Consider the following 20,430-nt stretch of genomic DNA (forward strand, 5'->3'; position numbering starts at 1 on the left):
AGTGTCACCAGAAAAGTGTCCCCAGAAAGTGTCAGGAAAAGTCTACCTATACTTATGCATTTTCAGATTTTACATCAGAATCAAAATCAGATAACTTCAGTTCCTGAACTTCAGTTGTCAGTTCAGCCGCGCCGCGGCTAGAAAGGGGCGCGCCGTACCTTTAGGCGTGAGCTGATGGTGAATCCTTTGGAAAAGGTTTGATGCAAAATTTTCCTTGGAGCCGCGCCGCGGTCTTATATGGCCACGCCACGCCTCTGTCTGGTGCCAGGTCCGAATTTCAGCTATTTTAACGGTTTAATGAGGGGCAGTTTCGTCTTTTTGCATGGTGGACGGTTTTTGAACCACAAAACTGACTTAATGCTTATCTGATCCCCATTTCCACCTCATTTTCATCATCCCCAAACACTCTCATCTTTTAGAGTGAGAAAGACGATTTTAGAGGGAGAAAGCTCCGATCTAGGAGGAAGGAGGTCGATTCGAGTGAAAGCTCAAGAGTTAAGGTTGCTCATCTCTTTCCTAGCTACATTTTGGTGGTAGTGTTAAGTCTTGAATCCGAGTTTCATTATTTATGATTGTTGTTCAATCTAGGGTTTTGAACTTGCATGTTCTTGAAAAAACCCATTTAGCTCTTTAATGGAAGTTTGGAGCTAGTAATTGGTGTTGTTGACCCTTGTTGGTGGATTTTGGGTTGGTTGATAATTTAACCATGTTTAAGACTTGTAATTAAGTTTAATCACTAGGTTTAGTGATTATGGAAGTGTTGGAACCCATTGGGGTGTATTTGGAAGACTAATTATGAAACGGGTCAAAATTTGGGTTTGTAGGTGATTTTGAGAAAGATACGTGTTTAACACTTATGATTTGGTTTGATTGGCGTATTAGGACCATTTTCACTAGTGTTAGTGATTATTGGTTAGTTTGGGCACGGTTTGTGCTTGAAAGTGCAATTGGGTCAAAATTGCACTAAGTGTCAATTTGGGTTGGTTTCTAATCCACACTAATTGTGTTGTTTGTTATGTGATAAATGGAATAGGTACTTTTCATTGACGTGTTCTGGATTATTCGGTTGCATTCATCAAGGCGCTAAGGTGAGTGTAAATATATTATATGTGTATGTATGCATAGGATGGGTGCGGGTTGCTTTAGAAGACTTGCTTTTAGATTGGACTTAGGATTGGGTGCAATCCCAACCACCATGCTCGGATTTATGTAGAACTTAAACATTTTGGGTCGAAAGTGTCTTTTGGTGCATGTTAAAACGGGTCATTGTGTTCCCGGGGTCGTCGTGCCCTTGTCGTTGATTTAATGTAACCTAAATTATATATTTATGTCGTTAAACATGTTTTAGGTCAATGGATGTTTTGTGGTTGCTAAAATTTAGACTTGTGTATAAAGTTTGTAAACTTTATCAGGTCACAGATAGGGCCGCACCAAGAGTTTCAGTGAATTTTGGTAACAGTAGGTTTTGTGTTGCTGACCTTCATCAACAAGTGTGAGCCGCGCCACGGCTATGGGTTGGAGCGCCGCGCCTATCAGCCGACAGAAGTGGTCAGCCTTTTTTTTTTTAAAGTGTCATTTTTCGTAAACGGGTTTGAGTCGTTTCAAGTGGTATCAGAACATGGTCTAAGGGATTTAGGTGACTTGAGATAGGTGCCTAGACTTAGACTTTTGTGTATGCTTATTTGTTGCGGGACTTGTAGGAGTACGGGTCGGACGTGAATTTGGTTAGTGCCTTAGGGTGTAGGTGAACTAACTAGGATTATGATTTTGTTGTGATATTATTCTTGCGTGTGTTTATATCGTGTTGAGTTTGTTTTTGTGTTTGTGTATATCATCGAGCAAGATAGTCATTATACGAATGAGTTGCAGCGGCGTGTACACGTAATAATGACTAGCTAACATTGTTACGAGTGCAAATCATGTCTAACAAGTGATGTACGACGGGTGTTAAGAAAGATGGGGCGGTGTTGGGTGATGGTTTATTTGTGTTTCATTATTTGATCAATTTGCATTCTTTAGAATGACGACGAGAAGCGGGACTTCGAATGGAGAACGAAATGACGAGGATGAGATAACGGATAGGATTGAAGCCGTGGTTATGGAGCGAATGAGTGCTCTCCGAGAAGAGTTTGAAAGGGGGTTTCTCAAACCTCGAGGTGATGGTGAAAAGGAGTTTAGTTACAAGAACTTTTGAGTGACTAAACCTCCCATGTACTTTTGGTGAAAAGGTCTGATGCCAAATTTTCCTTGGAGCCGCGCCGCGCCTCTGTCTGGTGTCAGGTCCGAATTTCAGCTATTTTAAGGGTTTAATGAGGGGCAGTTTCGTCTTTTCGCATGGTGGACGGTTTTTAAACCACAAAACTGACTCAATGCTTATCTTATCCACATTTCCAACTTATTTTCATCATCCCCAAATACTCTCATCTTTTAGAGTGAGAAAGAGGATTTTAGAGAAAGAAAGCTCCGATATAGGAGGAAGGAGGTCGATTCGGGTGAAAGCTCAAGAGTTAAGGTTGTTCATCTCGTTCCTAGCTACGTTTTGGTGGTAGTGGTAAGTCTTGAATCCGAGTTTCATTATTTATGATTGTTGTTCAATTTAGGGTTTTGAACTTGCATGTTCTTGAGAAAACCCATTTAGCTCTTTAATGGAAGTTTGGAGCTAGTAATTGGTGTTGTTGACCCTTGTTGGTGGATTTTGGCTTGGTTGATGATTTAACCATGTTTAAGACTTGTAATTGGGTTTAATCACTAGGTATAGTGATTATGAAAGTGTTGGAACCTGATAATGCTAAAAAGGAACATATATTTAGTATCAATATCCTTCCAATATGTAAAGCTTTTAGTTACTATTGTTCTATATTTATGTAATAATCGTTTAAATAAATAAGTGCGAAGACAAAAGAAGAAAACGACGATTTGAAGACGCAAATGACCAAAAAGCTCAAATGTACAAGATACAATCCAAGTGGTTCAATTTATTGAAGAATAATGTCTAAAAATGACAAAAGTACAATCCGCGAAACGCAAAGTAGAAGATATCCAAGCGTACGAAAAGACGTTCGAAAATCCGAAACCTAGACATGAACCAACTATCAACGCGCAACTCAACGGAGCTAAAATTACAAGTCAACTATGCACAAGAATATAATATAATATAATATAATATATATATATATATTATAAAATTCAGCAGCCTACGTTTAACTCAATTTGATGAGCTGGAATCTGAAGCTCCGCACTCGCGGAGCTGTAAGGCACAAAAGTACTGCACTCGCGGAGCTGAAGGAATCAAATTTTGCCTATAAAAGCCAACGAATTCTGCTCGATCAACGTACACCAGATTGATTAATTCAATCTTTTCTTTTTCTCTATATTTATAATTTATATTTATATTATAATTTTAATTTTAATTTAAGTTAATAATAATAAGGTTATTGTTTTTTTTTTTTAACGGCAAGCTTGCATCAGTCCGGACCGAAGCCTAGTCATCATTTGCACACACACACGCGTTCGGGCAGGAAACCCCAACCACACTCAGGGGATCCGACCCAAAACATGTTGAGTTCTGATTTAATGGTTTCTTCCTTGAATAATATCCTTTGTAGGTGACGAGGCTCGAACCCGAGACCTCTAGCCCGGCGGGGGTGCGGGGACATAATAAGGTTATTGTAAGAAATGTTTTACGGGTTTTAAGTCGAAACTCTGTCCGGGTAACGCTACGCGATAAATAATCACTGTAAGCTATGTTTTTCTTTTTTCAATTAATGTCTCGTAACTAAGTTATTATTATGCTTATTTGAGCTGAAGTAATCGTGATGTTAGACTAAATATTAAGATGGGGTTATTGGATTTTGTACCATAATTCGGGTTTGAACAAAAGACCGACACTTGTGGACATTGGACTATGAACTATTAATAGATTGGGGGTATTGCCTAATCGAATGACAACTCATTAGAATCTGTCGAACCTATCTTCAAATTAGTTAATCTAATAATTATTAAATGATTATGCATGTCCTATTTAGTGACGTTTATACGACATCTTTTACGATCATTTAATTAATTATTCGGGTTGGGTAATTGATTATTCAAACTGATCAAGTGGGTAAATTAATGTTCATATCTTATTAAAACAGGGGTGAATTACATACAAGGGTAATTGATGTAATTGTTAACAAAGTATTAAAACCTTAGATTATACGCAGTCGATAACCTGGTGTAATCATTAAACAAAGTATTAAAATCTTGTTACAGTTCGAATCCCTAATTAGTTGGAATATTTGACTTCGGGAATAAGGTTAATTTGACGAGCATTTTATAATTATGACCGATGGACTATTATGGACAAAAACCAGATAGGTATCAAATAAATCCAGGACAAAGGACAATTAACCCAGATAAATAAATTAAAATCAAAACGTCAAACATTATGATTACGGAAGTTTAAATAAGCATAATACTTTTATTTCATATTTCATCATACCTTTATTTACTGTTATTTTAATTACTGCAATTTACTTTATCGCAATTTAAATTCTGTCATTTATATTATCGTCATTTATCTTTACGCTTAAAATATAAAATCGACAAACCGGTCATTAAACGGTAAAAACCCCCTTTTATAATAATATTACTATATATAATTATATATATTTTATATAAATATAGTTTAAAATAAATATAGCGTTAAACTCAGCTAGCTCCCTACGGAACGAACCGGACTTACAAAAAACTACACTACTCTACGATTAGGTACACTGCCTATAAGTGTTGTAGCAAGGTTTAAGTATATCCCATCTATATAAATAAATAAAACTTGTGTAAATTGTATCGTATTTCGTAATAAAAATAATAGTATTTCGTATACACCGCTGCACACATCAAGTATTTTTGGCGCCGCTGCCGGGGAGCGGCAAAACGTTATATTTTTAATTTATATTTGTAAAAATATAATTTAAAAAAAAGAAAAAAACGTATTTTTAATATTTTGTAAAATTATAAAGTATTTTTATTTTTAGTTTTTAAAATATAAGTTTATTTTTATTTTATATATATTTTCTATCATATATTTTGTAACAAAAAAAACCAAAAACAAAACACGCTGAACCTGCGTAATTTAAGCCTGCAACTCATTTGAATCTGCATCCTTCGTACTCGCGGAGGTTTTGGGCAGCAAGAATCAGCACTCGCGGAGCTCTCTGACACGCTCATACCTGGTACAGCATTAATTACAGTTTAGGTTTTATTAATTTTTATTATTATTGATTAAACCTAATTAGGGTTTAAGTATTTAATTAGTTTTTAATTTTAGTTTATAGTTAGTAATATTAAGTTTCAATTAGTTTTATTACTTATAAAATTAAAACTTTTATAAAATAATAAGATAAAAATAATATTTTTATAAAAATTGCATTTTATAACTTTAAGTTTTATTTTTATATTTTATATCTTTTTATTAGTTTATTTGTAATTTGTATTTTTATCGTTCGTAACTAGTTTTAAACTTAGTTTTTGCCGTAGTTAATTTTTATTTCTAGATTTTTAAGTTTTGCCATAAAATCCCTTAAGTGCTTTTTCTTTAGATTAAGACTTAGGCGCTTTAGAAATTTACGACGTCGCTTATCGCTATAGTTTTAAATAGATTTTAGTGACTATTAAGTTATTGCCGTTTTGGATATAGAATTCCTTTTAAGCTTTTATACCTTTAGACGCCACTTTTAATATTTAGTTTTTAGACTTTTAAGTTTTGACGCTCTACTTTCTTATTATTGTTTTTCGACCTTTTATTTTTCGACGTTTTTCGACGCGCTTCTTTTTCTTTCTCATTTCTACGCTCTAGTTTTTAGGACATAGAATTTTCTTTATTTTCTTTAAATTTCGACAAAAAATTATTTTAAGAGGTTAAATTGATAGACATCCAAAATTTTCTGGTTCATAGTAATAGTTGGATTTGTTAGTGGCGAGTTGTGGGCTTCCGATTTAAAGGGTCCTGGCTACCTGCTGTATATATTGGCTATTCGAAACGTGGGCAAAATTAGAAAAGTCTATTAATTTGATAACTTATATAATTTTTATCTTTATAACTAATAGGATATTCAGTGAATGCACCGAGCAAAACGTTCACCACCTGTAACTCGATCAAGAAATCTAGCCAATATTGTCGCCGTTGATTTTTCTTTAGAATCATCATCAAGTCGAACAAGTACTCCAATTCAAATTTCCGATAATCCATTTTTTGAACCCGACTTCACAAGTGAGAACCCGGAGGATATTCAAGGACAATTCCAAGATCCAGAACCACTAATCATTCCTCCTGAACTACAAATCACTCATCCAGAGATTGTCGAGGAAGAAACCATTAAATCAGAATCCTCTAGTGATTCAGATTCAAAAAATTCAAATATGGAAATAACGGAACCTCTAAGTATGGAAGATCGAATGAGAGCTACACGCACTGGACAAGGTCACGCCATTATTAAGCCAGACATTAATGCGCCAGATTATGAAATCAAGGGACAAATCCTACACATGGTAACTAATCAATGGCAATATAGTGGTACGCCAAAAGAAGATCCAAACAAACATCTTCGAACCTTTAATAGGATTTGTACTCTATTCAAAATCAGAGAAGTTGAGGATGAACAAATCTATCTCATGTTATTTCCCTGGACTTTAAAGGGAGAAGCCAAAGATTGGTTAGAATCGTTACCTGAAGGGGCGATTGATACATGGGATGTTTTAGTTGAAAAATTTCTTAAAAGATTCTTTCCAGCATCTAAAGCCGTGAGACTTCAAGGAGAAATTATTACGTTCGTGCAAAAGCTAAATGAAACATTATATGAGGCGTGGACAAGATTCGGAAAGTTGTTGAGAGGATGTCCTCAACACGGTTTAGACACTTATCAAATAGTACAAATATTCTACCAAGGTTTCGACGTTGCTACACGAAAATACATCGACATAGCAGCTGGTGGTTCCATTATGAAGAAAACCGCAACCGAAGCTCACAAAATTATTGATAACACAGCCTCCCACTCACATGAGTGGCACCAGGAAAAAGATATTTTTCGTTCATCTAAAGTGGTTATAGCCGATTCTAGCCATGACTTTGATTCCGTTTCTGCAAAAATAGATGCTTTCGAAAGACGAATGGAAAAGATGACTAAAGATATTCACGCAATACGAATCAGTTGTGAGCAATGCGGTGGACCACACTTAACGAAAGATTGTCACATTGAACAAACGATGGAACAACGTGAGAATGTTTCCTACATGAACCAAAGGCCGGGAAATAATTATCAAAATAATTATCAACCGCCAAGGCCAAACTTTAATCGAAATCAAAACATTCTTTACAATCCAAATGGACCCAACAATAACTCGTACAACCAATAAGATCCGAATAACCAACCAACTCAAAACAACACTTTCAATCAACAAAGACCTAGCTTGTATAAACCACCACAACAAACCGAAGAAAAAAAGCCAAATCTGGAAGAAATGATGGCAAAGCTAACGGAATCTCAGACACAATTTATTACATCTCAAACCCAAACAAATGAGAGGTTTGATCAGTCATTAAGAACTCAACAAGCTTCCATTTTGAATCTAGAAAAACACGTAGGTACTCTTGCTAGCATGATGAGTGAGAGGGAACAAGGAAAGCTACCGAGTAATACCGAAGTAAATCCTCGGAATGAAAATGTTAATATGGTTTCAAAAAATTCTGAAAAACCAGCATCAGAAGATGGGAAGGTTTTAGATGTGAGTAACAATGAAGAAGTTACACCACCACCATCACCCGAGTATGTAAAGCCAGTGGTGGTGTAACTTCTGTCTCCCATGTAAAGTTAGAACCCAAACTGTGTTTCCACTCAATCAACACCATCGGAATCTCTTTCTTTCTCAGCTTAGTCACCTTTTGGTCAACCACACGGACCGGCTCTTCCACCAATTTCTTCTTCAAATCGACCCTTAAATCTTCTAAAGGAAGAAGTTGTGTTTCATCGTCGACTTTACACTTACGAAGATAACATACGTTGAATGTATTATGAATACCGGCTAACTCTGACGGAAGATCTAACACCACAGTCTGATCATTCAACACTTCACTGATCGGAAACGGACCAATAAATCTCGGTGCTAACTTACCACGTTTACCGAATCTGATAACCCCTTTCCACGGCAAAACTTTCAGATACACTCGTTCACCCACATTAAATGTTACTGGATGTCTACGCGGATCAGCATACATTTTCTGCCTATCTCTAGCAGCTTTCAACTTTTCACTCGCAATTGCAACTTTTTCGGCTGTCATTTGAACAATTTCGGGATGGTGGTGGTGTCATTGAACAATTTCGGGATGGTGCCACCACTGGCTTTACATACTCGCAATTGTTTAAGGTCTGTGCTTTAGAGGACGAACATATTAAATCTGAACAAATGACCAAATGAAAAGTGGACTTAATTGATGACTCACGTGGACTAAAGACCTTAAACAATCGTGTTTGGGTGCCTAAGCTTGGAGATTTGAGGGATTTAATCATGACGGAAGCTCACAAATCCAGATTGACAGTACATCCGGGTAGTAATAAGATGTATCATGATTTGAAAACAGTGTATTGGTGGCTAACAATGAAATCAGATATCGCCCGTTATGTCGAAAAGTGTCATATATGTGCTCAAGTGAAGGCCGAACATCAGAAACCTTATGGTTCGTTACGTCAGTTACAGATTCCAGAGTGGAAATGGGAACATATAACGATGGATTTTGTGACCAAATTACCTCGAACTCAGAAAAGACATGATATGATTTGGGTAATAGTGGATCGCCTAACTAAAAGTGCTCATTTTCTTGCTACTCGTGAAACAGCTTCGTTAAGTGAGTTAGCCGAATTGTATATAAACGAGATAGTTAGTCGACATGGTGTGCCATTATCGATCATTTCAGACAAAGATTCCAGATTTGTGTCGAATTTTTGGAATAGTCTTCAACAGAATTTGGGTACACGTGTGAATTTAAGTACAGCTTATCATCCTCAGACAGACGGTCAAAGTGAAAGAACGATACAGACTTTGGAGGATATGTTAAGGGCTTGTGTGTTAGAATACGGTGGTTCGTGGGATATACATTTGCCGTTGGTCGAATTCGCGTATAATAATTCATATCATTCGAGTATAGGGATGCCGCCCTATGAAATGTTATACGGTCGTCGTTGCAGAACTCCGACTTGTTGGTTAGAAGCCGGGGAGAAACAGTTTGCAGGTCCCGAAATTGTTCAAATGACAGCCGAAAAAGTTGCAATTGCGAGAGAAAAGTTGAAAGCTGCTAGAGATAGGCAGAAAATGTATGCTGATCCGCGTAGACGTCCAGTAACATTTAATGTGGGTGAACGAGTGTATCTGAAAGTTTCGCCGTGGAAAGGGGTTATCAGATTCGGTAAGCGTGGTAAGTTAGCACCGAGATTTATTGGTCCGTTTCCGATCAGTGAAGTGTTGAATGATCAGACTGTGGTGTTAGATCTTCCGTCAGAGTTAGCCGGTATTCATAATACATTCAACATATGTTATCTTCGTAAGTGTAAAGTCGACGATGAAACACAACTTCTTCCTTTAGAAGATTTAAGGGTCGATTTGAAAAAGAAATTGGTGGAAGAGCCGGTCCGTGTGGTTGACCAAAAGGTGACTAAGCTGAGAAAGAAAGAGATTCCGATGGTGTTGATTGAGTGGAAGCACAGTTTGGGTTCTAACTTTACATGGGAGACAGAAGAGTTGATGAGAAATCGCTACCCTCGTTTGTTTGACCAAGACCAGATTCCGAGGACGGAATCTTCTTAAGGGGGGTGGATTTGTAACAGACTGAAACCCGGGCTAGTTGTAAGTTGCCTATTTTGCCCTAAGGGTTTGTGCTTAGTCTTAAGTGCTTTTATTTTAATTATTTTATTAGTATTTTATTATAATTGTGTTGTGACCAGTTTGTGACAAGGGTCCCAGAACAGGTTGGTTTATTTAATTTGGACTCCGTTAGGACCGCCAAAGGAGATATGAAAGGTTATCAGATATTAGATAACTGGTAAATACCCGTGTGTTGTGGGGTATGGGTTTTAATAACCCATTTAGAGTGCAGATTGCTTGTTTCTTCTCATTTCTTGAACATTCTAAAACAAGTACGTACCTACACTTCATACCCTTCACAAACCCTAATTGATCTAAGTAAGAAATTGAATCAAGAAGCTTTAGGAACTGAATCATATCATCTTTGTCATCATTTATTCAGGTTTGATTGATTGAATTCGTGCTTTAATTCTAAGAAATTGAATTTTGAGGTTAAATGGGTTTTATGCACTTTGATGCTTGAATCTTAGTGGATTGTGTTTGTTATGCTCAATTGATGTTAGAAATATGTTGTATATATGTTTAGTAGCTTCCTTGTGCTTAGAATTTGGTCAAAAACGCTCAAAAATCGAGTTTTGGGCGAAAAATGTTCGAAATCAGCGTAAGTGTTCAAACCAGTTGCTACAGTGTTTGCTACAGTATTTTGCTACAGTATTTGCTACAGTACCCGGACTGCTACAGTATCACTATTTGCTACAGTATCACTATTGCTACAGTGTCACTATTTGCTACAGTGTTACTATTGCTACAGTGTCACTATTTGCTACAGTGTTCGGGATTGCTACAGTACCATTATTGCTACAGTACCGTGTTGCTACAGTACCGAGTTGCTACAGTGTTCGGAAAATCACTATTTGCTACAGTGCCTTTTATGAAATTGAAACGGGCGTAACTTTCAAACCGTAACTTCGTTTTTGATGAATAAACTATCGTTAGAATCGTAATAAAGAATACTTTTCAATGGTGAACTTTTAAGAAACTAGATCAAACTGTTTTTAGACTGGAAAAGGAGTTTTTGTGTGTATGTCATGTTTTGCACGCACCTGTATGCCATTATTGAATGGAGTCATGATGTAGACTCATAAAATTATGAATATATGGTGTTATGACCTAGTTAATTGTATGAAATGATTATATTATTTATTGGATATGTACATTAACTTTGTTTGTGTTGTTCTCAGGTTATAAGGACAAGGAGGAAGCTCAGAAATAATAACTGAGCAGTTGCTGGTAATTGGTGAGTGGGTCTATCTCCGGATAGAGTTTAAGTAGCATATCATGCTACTGTGGTTGACTCTTTTACCATGCATAGTGTAGAAATTGCCATGTTAGAATGATATAGTATGCCTGATGTTGTATGTGATTTATGTGTACACTGTGTGAATGACACCAGTCGGGCCTAGGGAGACTGGGGACTCGAAACCGTGCCTAGGAGAGGTTAGAGTCCGTATGAGGTCAACCGTGCCTAGGGGAGGTTGGGTCCATAGGCTACTGATTGTAGAGTATAGTGTGAATGATGCATCCCCTGCATCTGGATAACTATACTGTGAATTGAGTAGCAGGGACTATCGGTAGACTCAAGTCCGATCAGCTAGGAGTCGTGTGCTCGTACAAGCCACCGATCCTCGTATTGTCTTATTGTATGCTAGTTGATAGTTAGCATGTGTTGTTGTTAGTATATAGCTTGTGTGTGACTTAAGCTATATCTGTTAGATAGATTCCATTCACTTAGCGGTGCGCTAATCCCCCACATATTCTCCCCTTGCAGGTTTAGGTACTGCTAGTCGGGAAGGGTGCTATTGCAGAAGACATGTTTGACAACCCAACTCTGATGTGGACTTTTGTATAGATAATGTTTTGTGATAACGTAACACCGTTGTGTAAACTTAAACGTAATGACGTGACTTATATTGTGTTTGTTAATAAAGTCTTCCGCTGTGTATTCCAAAAAAAAAAATGGCCAGTGTTACAACCCCGTTATTAACAGTTCAATGAAGAAACTTATTAAACGGATTAGCGATGCTAGAACCAAGGGGAACTTTAAGTTATGTAACCGGTTAGTATCTAATCTATCGCCTAAAGAAAAGGCAAAACTAGTTGAATTTGTGGATATTACACAGGAATTCGACCAATGGCTTAAAGCAAAAGTCACAAATACGCAAGTTGATTATGGTCCAAGAGAAATTTTCAATGAAGTTAATCACAATTTCGACACCACAGCTACCTAAGAATGGGGAGATTCAAATGTTCTAAAAAGAAAATGTTGTCTAGAGTTAGTTGTTCTGTTCTCGTGTAGTTCCGAGAATGGAATTCGATTGGTCTTTTCTTCTAGCAGACACTAAAGAACTAGTTTTCTCCCCCCATTCCGAAATTTATTTTGTTTTGTAGGTTTTGTATGAAATTAATACGCTTTTTAAATTTAAGTTTTGTGTGAATTTAAAAACAAAATTTACTTTATTTCATTATGTTTAAAAAAATGATTTCTAAAATTCATCGTAAGTTAAAGACTAGGTCATGGAACCGAAATTGCTTTACCTGAGGGCGCGGCTTTGTTATCATTATTTTTAATTTTATTGATCTAAAGTATACCAAAAAAAATTAAAAAACCCAAAAATCTTTGCTTTTTAAAACAATCGCTTTAAAAACAACAAATTTTAAATTTTATCGAGGGACGGACTAGGTAAACATACCGAAACTACCTAAAGTAAAAGAAAACAAATTTTTTTTAAAAAAATTATTCATTTAAATTTTTTTAATAAATAAAGGTTTTATAAAAAAATAAAAATAAAATATAATAAAAATATTATATATGTTTGTAGTTTATCTTATGTACAAAACAGGGTAAAACAACGCATTTTCAAAGACTGGCATTAAAGTTCAGCAAAAGCTACTAATTTTGACGACAAGACGCAAAATATCAAATGTGATAAAAAATAATATGTTTGCAAACTCGGTATTTTTAATCACTTTTCTACACTAATCACCCTCATGAATTTATAATTATAGTCCGATTTCATGCAAATGAGGGCATTGCATGATCTCAAGTGTGGGGAAGGGTTATAAATTCTCTCGGGTTTACACTTGATTTAATTGCCAAATTTTGTGAAAATTTGAAATTTTTTCAACTAAATGAATTCAAAATCATGTTTATACATATTTATGAACGATAAAACTAGGTGATAATACAGAAATTATTGTTACCTCGGAGAGAACATAAATGGAGAAACAACCCAAAATGCTTGAATTCATTTAAAATGGAATAAAGGAGAATAAAAAGGCAAAGAAAAGAATAAAATAAGAGCTAAGTGTGGGAAGAATTTATCAAGTTCTTTAAAACATATATCACATACTTTTGTACAAGATTATTACATGTACTTTTGCTTTGGACTAAACTAATCACTTTTACCAGATTTACTGTGATATATTTTAAAGAAAATGGATCTACACGATGAATCAATTCCATCATTAAAAGGAAGTAAAGTCTTCCGAAAAAGACACGCGCTTCTTGATTTAGGTCAGGAAGTTGTTGTCCAGACCAGCTGTAGGTTGACGAAAAATCTAGAAAAGTCATCTCTAAAATCAGCAGGAAATCCACGGACCTCAGCATCAAACAGGGTCACCATGTGGTCAGACTTATCCTAGCTATGAGAGGATCTGTCTCGTAAAATGAAGAGGGCGCCGTGCAAATGAGCTTGATAAGACTAATGAATCAGACCCCCAGAAAGGATAATCTCCTTAAAGATTAAAAATCAGCATTTAAGTCTGATATTACTCAATTCTTGAGATTGACCTTAAAGATTGAGAATTACGAACTCATGGAATTCAATGATATCTAAACTCGAGCTTGAACGAGAAAATAATTTGATCAAAATAAAAACCGATTTGTTTTCTGAAAACCTTATTTTCAATGCGTTCATTACCATTGAACGTAAAATCCTGAGAATTCATCAGAATTCATTAGGTCATCTGAACTAAATCGGGTGTCAACCGTAAGAACGGTGGTTGCATAGCATGGTCAAAGACAGGACCTTGTGCCAGACCAAAAAATTTATAGGGTGATCTTTACTATTTCTCCTACAAAGGATAGTAATTGCATCCGACACGTTGTGGACCATGAACATCTTCATGTCATTAGACATTGCCTTAACAGTTGCTTATTCAACGCTTTCCTTTACAACCGGACGGTAGTTTACCAAAAGGTAATATACGGAACAAGTATACTGGACGTGTTGCATTCCTAATACAAGGTTAGCAAGTGGGTGACACAAAACCGCAAGTTTTGAGCTAAAATTGTCAAATCTGAAACCCACAAAACCCACAAAAATATTTTGCAAACACCGGTGAAGGGTTATTTCGGAAAACTTATCTAGGGTAAAATCTAGAATGAATTTTCAAAAGATCAAATATTTTCATAAAAGATCCAATTTCCTTAAAGGATCTACATTTTCATAGTCATGTGAGACTGTAAACCACATCGTTACTATCATTGTTTATACCGCCGTATTAAAATCACTGATGTATAAAGTGTGAGAATAAAAAAGTGATTCGAGTGAAGTGTGATTTAATTTCAAGTTCTGTATTGCTTGAGGACAAGCAACGTTCAAGTGTAGGGATATTTGATAATGCTAAAAAGGAACATATATTTAGTATCAATATCCTTCCAATATGTAAAGCTTTTAGTTACTATTGTTCTATTTTTATGTAATAATCGTTTAAATAAATAAGTGCGAAGACAAAAGAAGAAAACAAAGATTTGAAGACGCAAATGACCAAAAAGCTCAAATGTACAAGATACAATCCAAGTGGTTCAATTTATTGATGAATAATGTCTAAAAATGATAAAAGTACAATCCGCGAAACGCAAAGTACAAGATATCTAAGCGTACAAAAAGACGTTCGAAAATCCGGAACCGAGACATGAACCAACTATCAACGCGCGACTCAAAGGAGCTAAAATTACAAGTCAACTATGCACAAGAATATAATATAATATATAATTAATTATATATATATTATATATTATATTATAAAATTCAGCAACCCACGTTTAACTCAATTTGATGAGCTAGAATCCGAAGCTTCGCACTCGTAGAGCTGTAAGGCACAAAAGTACCGCACTCGCGGAGCTGAAGGAATCAAATTTTGCCTATAAAAGCCAACGAATTCTGCTCGATCAACGTACACCAGATTGATTAATTCAATCTTTTCTTTCTCTCTATATTTATAATTTGTATTTATATTATAATTATAATTTTAATTTAAGTTAATAATAATAAGGTTATTGTAAGAAATGGTTTACGGGTTTTAAGTCGAAACTCTGTCCGAGTAACGCTACGCGATAAATAATCACTGTAAGCTATGTTCTTCCTTTTTCAATTAATGTCTCGTAACTAAGTTATTATTATGCTTATTTGAGCCGAAGTAATCGTGATGTTAGACTAAATATTAAGATGGGGTTATTGGATTTTGTACCATAATTCGGGTTTGAACAAAAGACCGACACTTGTAGACATTGGACTATGAACTATTAATAGATTGGGGGTATTGTCTAATCGAATGACAACTCATTAGAATCTGTCGAACTTATCTTCAAATTAGTTAATCTAATAATTATTAAATGATTATGCATGTCCTATTTAGTGACGTTTATACGACATCTTTTACGATCATTTAATTAATTATTCGGGTTGGGTAATTGATTATTCAAACTGATCAAGTGGGTAAATTAATGTTCATATCTTATTAAAACAGGGGTGAATTACATACAAGGGTAATTGGTGTAATTGTTAACAAAGTATTAAAACCTTGGATTATACGCAGTCGATAACCTGGTGTAATCATTAAATAAAGTATTAAAACCTTGTTACAGATTGAATCCCTAATTAGCTGGAATATTTAACTTCGGAAATAAGGTCAATTTGACGAGCATTTTATAATTATGACCGATGGACTATTATGGACAAAAACCATATAGGTATCAAATAAATCCAGGACAAAGGACAATTAACCCAGATAAATAAATTAAAATCAAAACGTCAAACATCATGATTACGGAAGTTTAAATAAGCATAATACTTTTATTTCATATTTCATCGTACCTTTATTTACTGTCATTTTAATTACTGCAATTTACTTTATCGCAATTTAAATTCTGTCATTTATCTTTACGCTTAAAATTTAAAATCGACAAACCGGTTATTAAACGGTAAAAAACCCCTTTTATAATAATATTACTATATATAATTATATATATTTTATATAAATATAGTTTAAAATAAATATAGCGTTAAACTCAGCTAGCTCCCTGCGGAACGAACCGGACTTACTAAAAACTACACTACTCTACGATTAGGTACACTGCCTATAAGTGTTGTAGCAAGGTTTAAGTATATCCCATCTATATAAATAAATAAAACTTGTGTAAATTGTATCGTATTTCGTAATAAAAATAATAGTATTTCGTATACACCGCTGCACACATCAGAACCCATTTGGGTATATTTGGATGATTAATTGAGAAACGGGTCAAAATTAGGGTTTGTAGGTGATTTTGAGAAAGATAAGTGTTTAACACTTATGATTTGGTTTAATTGGCGTATTAGGACCATTTTCACTAGTGTTAGTGATTATTGGTTAGTTTGGGCACGGTTTGTGCTTGGAAGTGCAATTGGGTCAAAATTGCACTAAGTGTCAATTTGGGTTGGTTTGTAATCCACCCTAAGTGTGTTGTTTGTTATGTGATAAATGGAATAGGTACTTTCCATTAACGTTTTCCGGATTATCCGGTTGCATTCATCAAGGCGCTAAGGTGAGTGTAAATATATTATATGCGTATTTTTGCGTAGGATGGGTGCGAGTTGCTTAAGAAGACTTGCTTTTTAATTGGACTTAGGATTGGGTAGTGCAATCCCAATCACCATGCTCGGCTTTATGTAGAACTTAACATTTTGGTTCGAAAGTGTCTTTTGGGGCATGTTTAAACGGGTCATTGTGTTCCCGAGGTCGTCGTGCACGTGTCGTTGATTTAATGTAACCTAAATTATATATTTATGTCGTTAAACATGTTTTGGGTCAATGGACGTTTTGTGGTTGCTAAAATTGAAACTTGTGTATAAAGTTTGAAAACGGCATCAGGTCACAGATAGGGCCGCGCCGCGGGTGGCTTTTGCCGCGCCGCGGGTTTCAGTGAATTTTGGTAACAGTAGGTTTTGAGGTTGCTGACCTTCAGCAACAAGTGTGAGCCGCGCCGCGGCTATGGGGTGGCGCGCCGCGCCTATCAGGCGACAGAAGTAGTGTCGTTTTTCGTAAACGGGTTTGAGTCGTTTCAAAACATGAGCGCAAAGCGAATTAATATTTTTTATTGAATTCGAATATGATTCGATTTCGTTTAAAATTGTAAAACTCAAATATCATAATTTAACAAAATTAATATAACAATTCGATTTTAAATTTGACTGTTGATGAAGTTAAAAACGGTTATTAATATTTTATTTGTTGAATTTGGTTTTGAATTCAATTTTCGATTAAACCAAATTCAAAATCGTAATCAAAAATCAAATGGAAACCAAATTGAATTTTAGAAACCGAAACGAAACCGAATCAAACATTGAATTATAAATCAGTTGGTTTGATTTTCATTCGGTTTGGTGCCAACAAGCGGGGAGTCAACACGCTCCGCTGCGTGCAGGAAGCATTCTGTTGTACATAATTGTATGTTGCCTTAAAAATATTTTGATGTTAATGAACTTAATCTAACAGAAGTTACTATAATCCGTTTCAATATATTGAACACACATAATTTATTTAATATCCAATAGTTAAACTAATTAAAACCGCGGAATGTAATTACTTTTGCTAATTAATTAGGAAAAATAAAAAATCTTATAAAAGAAAGAAAAAAGTTTTAGGGAAATTTTAAAAATTAAGAAAAGTTCTAGGGAATTTAAGATTTTTTTTTTAATTTTAAAAATTAAGGAAATTGGTAAGGTTTCAAAAACTTAAAAAAAAAAAAAAAAAAAGAAACGCGTGAAATTGCAATTTTAGTCCAACTGCACACTAACTGCCGTCGCCTTTTTACACAAGTGAGATGAACCCTTCGATTTTCACTAAATGATATACTGAGTAATAATTAACCCCCTAGCTAATTCGAACAAGTGATATGACATATGAGTGTGTTTGGACGAAACAAGTTGAAGCTGTGCTGGAGCTAGAGCCAGAGCTTATGTTTGGAGCTTACGATTGAAGTTGAAAGCTGTAACTTATTATTTTTTATAAGTGTATTATGAACTGGCTGGATTTTATTGTTGAGAATTGACTTAAAAGGACTCGAATAAAAAAATATAAAATAATATAATAAAGGTTATTTAAGTAATTTTTTAACCACAAGCTTTACTTTTTTTGAAAGCTTGTTTAAGAGGTTAATTTTCCTAGAGCTTGTATTTTCATACATTCTTTATTTTATATATACTATCAAACAAAGCATATTACTTGAAGCTTGTTACAATCACGAGCTCAAGCTATTATGAAATATCATAAGCTCTCGTAAGTTGCATACCAAACACAATACATACTCCGTATACCTTAATTTTGCTTAATTTCAAGTTATAAGTAACCGGCTCTTCCAACCCAAAGAGTACATTTCAACACACTGAATACTTCCTGACCTCAAAGGACACAACTCTTATTTTTTTTGCGTTATACGCGCGTGAAATTATAACATGTTTTGTGTAAGTTTAATTTATAAAATTTACTCTTTTATAGAGTAGTTACTTGAAAAATACCGTAACTCTACTCTTTGTCCATAATAAAACTTACTTACATTTTAGAATAGAAATGAAACTATCACATAAATATTATTGCACGAACATACATTATTATTTAAGCCCTGGTAATGATTGTTATCTTTTGAAAGAGATCCTTCTTACGTACGTGTCCGTGCTTAATCCAGGATTAAGACATCATGCCCGATAATTTCGGATTTCTTAATTTCCACTAATCAAGTCTAGACTAGTAGTAGGAAGACAATTAGCTCTATCATTCTCATGATGACGTGGCCCATTAGCCAAAGGGAGTTGATTTTTCCACCATCTAAATTACTCCATCCACCACAAACTGTACATTAACAGATTGTACTGTACAACTAAATAATACGGAGTACATATATTTGTGGTGGATGAAGTAATTTCGATTGTCGATATATCATTTCCCAAATAATATGGTTTCTTGGTGATAATACGAAATAACCCAAGATTAACGATAATGATTCAAAGTTTCGATAACGTGCTTTGTGTAGAGTTCGTTAATTGAAATTGTCGTGCTGAATAAATGTAACGCTTCTTTTAATAATAATAATAATAACAACAACAACAACAACAATAATAATAATATGGAAATGGAAATTCAGTTTTATCTATCTAGGTGTTTGAATCAAGGTTGAATGTAGTTGTTTTTTAAGGAAAATAATAACCATAGCTCTTACAGCTACGGGTGTCGAACACATTCTCCACCGTCACCACCAATCGACGCCGGGGACGGCTCCACACACGACACCAAGTCGCCTTCGCCCACTCCCGTTTCAAACCCACCGCTTTGCAATCGACACTGATTTGCTCAGTGTAATTGAATTTTTTTACCGTTATATATTTACTTTTACATTTTATTAATTTTTTTTATCACCTATATATTACACATAAACCCATTTCACATTCTACATATATATTCACTCTCATTTCACTCTTTATTATCCTATCTGCTAATACCCAACAAAATTTTGGTAGTTTCACATGTAGATGGATGTAGTTTTGGTCAAGGAAAAAATATTTCATTATCCTATCTACTAATACCCACCAAAATTTTGGTAGTTTCACATGTCCATGGATGTAGTTTTGGCCAAGGAAGAAATATGTGAACACCAAAATTTTACTAATACCCACCAAAATTTTGGTAGTTTCACATGTCCATGGATGTAGTTTTGGCCAAGGAAGAAATATGTGAACACCAAAATTTTGGTAGTTTCACATGTCCATGGATGTAGTTTTGGCCAAGGAAGAAATATGTGAAATGAGCCACATTTAAGGGGTAACTATTTTAACTTTTTAAGGGTATAACTAGGGTAACTTGAGTGATCATATATATACCTTTTAAATTTAATTTAATAACCAATAAATAAAACCCACTCATTTTTTACGGGATTTATCTTTTTTTTTTCCCGTCGCGAGTTAGGTTTTTCCGACCTCACTATTCAACTCGAAATAATTTTACGAACAAAACGCAACTAATTATATTCGAAACGGAGTTTTTTAAAGGAAAAATCATTTTCAATAAATTATATATATATATATATATATATATATATATATATATATATATATATATATATATATATATATATATATATATATTGATAATGCTAAAAACGAACATATATTTCATAGCATTATTCCTTAAGAAAGACAAGATTTTAGTTGGTATTGTTCGTTTTACAAGCGATATTCGTTTAAATTTTAAAAAGAGAAGATAAAAGGCAGATTCGACAAA

This window comes from Rutidosis leptorrhynchoides, chromosome 4 (assembly GCF_046630445.1).
Source record: "Rutidosis leptorrhynchoides isolate AG116_Rl617_1_P2 chromosome 4, CSIRO_AGI_Rlap_v1, whole genome shotgun sequence".
NCBI lineage: Eukaryota > Viridiplantae > Streptophyta > Magnoliopsida > Asterales > Asteraceae > Rutidosis > Rutidosis leptorrhynchoides.